Source organism: Lucilia cuprina, chromosome 3, assembly GCF_022045245.1.
Source record: "Lucilia cuprina isolate Lc7/37 chromosome 3, ASM2204524v1, whole genome shotgun sequence".
NCBI classification, from domain to species: Eukaryota; Metazoa; Arthropoda; class Insecta; order Diptera; family Calliphoridae; genus Lucilia; species Lucilia cuprina.
In genome coordinates this window covers 2321517-2328124 of record NC_060951.1, presented here as the reverse complement: position 1 = coordinate 2328124, position 6608 = coordinate 2321517, and positions in this window count along the sequence as shown.

The window sequence follows — 6608 nt, the reverse complement described above, 5'->3', positions numbered from 1 at the left end:
ACAAGTTTGTCTTAAGAATGAAAGACTTTTCCAGCAGTTTTCATATAGAAATGAATGTGCAAATGTTAAAGTTAAGTTACCGGACTAAAATATTTGTCCCCTTCTAGCATAGACTGAGGACACACGAAGGTGTGTCTCCACCAGAATCCTTCATAAGGACCCCTCCGGCAGCCTCTGTCTCACTCTATAGAACTGACGAGATATTGTACCCCACCAGATACTTTGTTTCTTAAAATATTTTGTTTAATCCTACAAGATGGGAATCCCGAGCCAACAAACAATCTTAAAAAATCACTTACCTGATCTTATTTTACATATTTCCAAGTGCTTGAATATTTGTATAGCTGCAGCTCACTTGTGGGACATATACATTTGAATAAAACGGCCTATGTGATCACTCACCCGTTCCTATTTCCATTTGCATTTTCCTAATGTATTTTCCATTAGCGCTCAACTAGTGACCATGCATCACTGGCCCGTCCACATGTGTGCTCCACACATATGATTTTTTTGCTTTACATTAAAAATCCTTAGGAGTTTTCTTGCTCTTTCGTATGACAAAAAACTGTTTGACCTACTGTTGCTCATTTAAGAAAACTGTCTTAACATCATTAACACTCTCTCATTGTAGCAGAAAAAATTTACCGTTATATATAACTAGAGGTTATGAACTGATTTATCATATGATTTATAAGAACCGTTTTAACGATTTAAATTTATACTTTCTTATCTACAGGTTAAGGTGAACTGTTTTAACGTTTTTTAGTTATATAGTTTTACTTTTGGGAAAGACCTGCCTTATCTTTTAAATGGACTATGGTTGATGGCTGTTATTATGTCCGATATTAATGATAAAGACGATGTTAATGATAAAGACGTTGTTTAAAACGAGTAAGTTAAAAATTAATGACATTAAATGGAAAATATAAAGTTTTTTTTAAAGTAAAACAAAAAATCATATATGTAGGAAGCACCTCACCTGGAATTCTCATCTTTAAGGCCTATTTCAACTTTTAAATGTAGGGGTATGTGCATTTTTTAATATTCTTGCAGTTTGGAGATTCCTTTGAATGCCCACCATAAAGGTCACTTGAAAAATGTATTCTGAAGAAGTTAGGGACTAGGTGGGGATTATAGTAAACTTAAACAGGAGTTGAGGGACATGTAGGAGTGAGAACAATGAATATTTCTACGAAAAAAGTGTCTGCTAAGTTAATTGAGGTAGGCAATACTATGGGGAGACGTAATACCGTCCCATTTAGAAACTTTATATTTCCTGCAAGACCGGGATTCATTACAAATCTTTATTTAAAAAAATGTTTTAATTTCTCTTTTTTAAGTTTTTGTTTATTTGTATTAAAAGTGTTCAGTGGTATTAAATGTAAAGTTTTAGATAAATTTATAAAACTCTAAAAACTTACCTAAATTCAGCTGCTTCAAATGTTGTTTAATGAATATGCATATATTGAGATTCCTTTTGATTGCCTTTAAATTATCATTTTTTTACTATTATTTATATTATATTTCTAATACACACACTTTTTTTATTAATATTGCCCTTTAAAAACTACATTTACATATTTTCTCTAAGGTTGATTATGCACTTCAGGATTAATAAAACGATTTTTAAGTCGCGTTACATTACTTAACTATTCATTTTTGTCGTCATTTTGTAACCAAACGAACGACGATTTAAAGTCGCGTAACATTTAACATAATTTTTTAACTAACCGCATAAAAACGATTTAAAGTCGCGTTACTTTTCTTAATACCACAACGGCTCGAATACGATTTAATGTTAAGCTTTATTTTCAAAATGTCATAAACACAAAAAAAATCGCTACCGATCTTACGTTTCGAAAACCAACCTTAATTTTACACTTTTTAAACACTTGTATCATACTTTTTTCAAAGGCCATTATATAGGACATCAGACATTTTTTCTCTAATGAAAACACTTTTATCACTCACATCACTTCTTAACCATTTCACTAATGATAATAGCGTGTAAACCAGCTACATCAAACCTAAGGGAAACCTGAAAATGAGTTGAGAAAAAGGAAATTATATTATCTTAATATTTTTTTTTAAATAATTTTATGTTAAATAAGTATTAACTTTTAATAACTTTCTAATTAGATTTTTTTAAATTTAATCAAACATCGTCTTAAAATAAACCCATGATTTGATTGATTGCTTATTACCAACTAAATTAGGAGAATAGAAAGAAGTAATGGTAAGTGCCAAAGGTAAACAAAGCAATTGTAAGTTGAAAACAATAACAACAATAATAACAATAGCAAATAAAAGAATTTGCATGTTATGTTTGTGCTTGCATTGCTTTGCTCATGACGTCACAGTCGGAAAACAAACCACTCTATTAATGCACTATGAAACAATAACAATTATACACGCAAACAACAACAAACTTACACATACACTTTAAACCTAAAGCAAAAAAATCAGAACAAACAATGACGTAGCAAGTACCAACAAATTGCATTTAAATTAAAATAGAATTTTTTTCCACCAAATAATAACAAATTAATAAAAATGGATTTATATTTATTAAAAACACTATTCCAATAGCCTTTATACTCCAAAAAACCCTATTCCGGAACACTTTTTATAGCAAAAACAATATGAGTTACTTACCCGGCCACGACCGGCGGGCTGCTGCATCTTGCATTGAAAACAAATTTTATTTTATAAAATATTTTTAATAACTATTATAATTAAACTAAACACTATTAATTTTTTACTATTTTAATAATTTTTATTTAAATATTAACTTTTAACAACTTTTTTATAAGATTTTTTAACAATTTAATTAAATGACGCCTTAAAATTAACACGTGATGTGATTGATTACATTCTTTAAACTAAATTGACAGAATAGCAAGAAGTAATGACAAGTGCAAAAGAACATGTATTAACAAGCAAATAAAAACAAACAACAACAAACCAAGTAAAGGAGTTTGTATTTAATGTACATATGTATGTATGAATGTATGTTTAATCGAGGGTATTATTGAGAAACAATAACATAAAAAGTGAGAAATCTCATTCATGTTTTTAGTATTGTTGTTTTTAATGCAAAAACTGCAATAGCGAGCAACAAGTGGAAAAGGTAAACAAAGCAAGTTGAGAACAAAAACAAAAATAGCAAATACAAGAATTTGCATGTTATGTTTGAGCTTGCTTTGCTCATGACGTCACAATAAGAAAACATGTATAAATGCAGAAACAATAAAAATTTTTAACTCAACAACAACAAACACACACATACCCAATGCAAATATACCGAACAAACAATGACGTAGTAAGTACCAACAAATTGCATTTTAGAAAAAAATATAATTTTTTCTACTAAATATTAACAAATAAACATAAATTGATTTATATTTATTAACTACACTATTCCCGTAACATTTTTAGTCCAAAAACTACTGTTCCGGAACACTTTTTACAGCAAAACCAATATGAGTTACTTACTCGACCAAGGCTGCCGTCAGCCTATATTCGATAAACTTTTTTCGTGATGTTTTTATTAATAACTACACAGTACACTAAATTAACACTATATAATTAATATCACTTTAAATGTTTTTACTTTACACACTTTTAATAACTTTCTGATAAGATTTTTAACAATTAATTTAAATGACGTCTTAAAATTCACGCTTAATCCGATTGATTGCTTTCTTTAAACTAAATTGGCAGAATAGCAAGATGTAATGACAAGTGCAAAAGAACATGCATTAACAAGCAAATAAAAACAAACAACAACAAACCAATTTAAGGAGTTTGTATGAAAGTATGCTTGTATTATTGAGAAAGAGTATTATTGAGAAACAATAACATAAATAGTGAGAATTCTCATTCATGTTTTTAGTGTTGTTGTTTTTAATGCAAATAGTGGAAAAGGTAAACAAAGCAATTGCAAGAAGAGAACAATAATAAGTAAAAGACTTTACATGTTATGTTTTCACTTGCTTTGTTTATGACGTCACAATAAAAAAACAATGATCTGTATAAATACAGAAACAATAAAAATTATTCACTAAACAACAACAACAACAACACACACACCATAGGCTATGCAAAAAAGAAGTTGAACAAACAATGACGTAGCAAGTTCAAACAAATTCCATTTAATGAAAAATTTATATTTTCTACTAAATATTAACAAATTAACCAAAATTGTTTTATATTTATTAAATACACTATTCCCGTAACATTTTTAGTCCAAAAAATCCTGTTCCGAAACACTTTTTACAGCAAAACCAATATAAGTTACTTACCAGGCCACGGCCGGCGGCTGCTGCCTCTAACATTAAAAACTACTTTTATTTTATAAAATTTTCTTAAATAACTGTAAACTTACACTTTATACTATTAATTTAATATCACTTTAACAACTTTTACGTTAGATATTAACATTTAATAACTTTTTAAACAATTTAATTAAATGACGTCTTAAAATTAACGCGTAATCTGATTGATTGCTTTCTTTAAACTAAATTGGCAGAATCGCAAGAAGTAATGACAGATGCAAAAGAACAAGCAAACAAAACAACAACAAAAAAACCAAGTAAAGGAGTTTGTATTTAATGTACTCATGTATGAATGTATGTATGTTTTTTTAGTCAAGAGTATTATAGAGAACAACAGCATAAATAGTGAGAGTTATTATTCATTTTGAGAACAACAATAACAAAAGCAAGTAAAATAATTTGCATGTTATGTTTGAGCTTGCTTTGGTCATGACGTCACACTAAGAAATCAAAGAACTGTATAAATGCAGAAACAATAAGAAAGGAATAATACCTATAAACTTTTCCACTAAATACCTATTAAAAAATTAAACAAAATTCTTGTATATTTATTAACTACACTATTCCCGTAACATTTTTAGTCCAAAAACTCTTGTTCCGAAACACTTTTTACTGTAAAACCAATATGAGTTACTTACTCGTTCAACACTGCCGTCAGCCATCCATCTTATATTCGATGAATTTTTTCTTGATATTTTTATTAATAACTACAGATTACACTTAATTAACACTATGTAATTAATATCACTTTATTCATTTTTAAGTTAAATATTAACTTTTAATAACTTTTCTAGCTTTTTTTAACAATTTAATTAAATGACATCTTTAAATTAGCGCGTGATCTGATTGATTGTTTTCTTTAAACTAAATTGACAGAATAGGAAGAAGTAATGACAAGTGCAAAAGAACTTGCATTAACAAGCAAATAAAAAAATAACAACAAACCATGTAAAGGAGTTTGTATTTAATGTATGAATGTATGTATGTATGTATGTCAAGAGTATTATTGAGAGACAATAACATAAATAGTGAGAGTTGAGATGATTGTTGTGTTATTGTTGTTGTTTTTAATGCAAGAAGTGCAAGAGCAAGAAAAAAGGTAAACAAATCAATTGCAAATAGAAAACAACAACAAAAATAGCAAGTAAAGTAATTTGAATATTATGTTTGTGCTTGCATTGTTTTGCTTAAGACGGCACAATAACAATACAAATTAATATGGGAATGTACTAAAAAAACAATACTTTATACTCTATGGCATAGAGTCTATGCAAAAAAGCGGAACAAATAATGACGTAGCAAGTATCAACAAATTGCATTGAAAGAAAATATATTTTTTTTACTTAATATTAACAAATTAACTATTTTTTTATATATTTGTTAAATACACCCATTTTTAAACCCAAAAATCCTGATCCGGAACATTTTTATAGAAAATCCAATAAGAGTTACTTACCCCATCGTCAGCTGGCCATCATCAATTAAAAACACTTATTCTTGCTGTATTTATTAATAACTAAACATTACACTCAATTAACAATATAAATTTAATATCACATTAACCATGTTCACTTAATTATTTTCTTATTACATTTTTTAACAATTTAATTAAATGACGCCTTAAAATAAACGCGATATCTGATTGATTGCTTTCTTTAAACTAAATTGGCAGAATAGCAAGAAGTAATGACAAGTGCAAAAGAACATGCATTAACAAGCAAACAAAAACAAATAACCATTTAAATGAATATACGTGTATGAGTGTATGTATGTTTGTTTAGTCAAGAGTATTATCCAATAACATAATTGGTGAGAGTTTTCATTCATGTTTGTAATGTTGTTGTTTTTAATGCAAAGACTGCAATAGCGAGCAACAAGTGGAAAAGGTAAACAAAACAACTGCAAGTTGAGAACAATAACAAATAAAAATAATTTGCATGTTATATGTTTGAGCTTGCTTTGCTTATGAGTCATGACGTCACCATAAGAAACCAATGAACTGTATAAATGCAGAAAAAACAAAAAGTTTTTGTTTGTTAGTAGTGTGTATTTTTTTGTATTTGCCAAAAACAATTGTATATTTGAGTAGGTAAGGAATGTAAATAATGTTTACATTTTGCATGTTAATATGTTATGTTAATTTATGTCTTTACTAGTGATCACTTTTAATGCTGCCGACACAAACAACAAACCTGAACTTCTTTATCGTTATCAGTGTTTGTTTTGTCCATAGCCATGATGTCACAAAAACAAATTACAATTTATTCAACA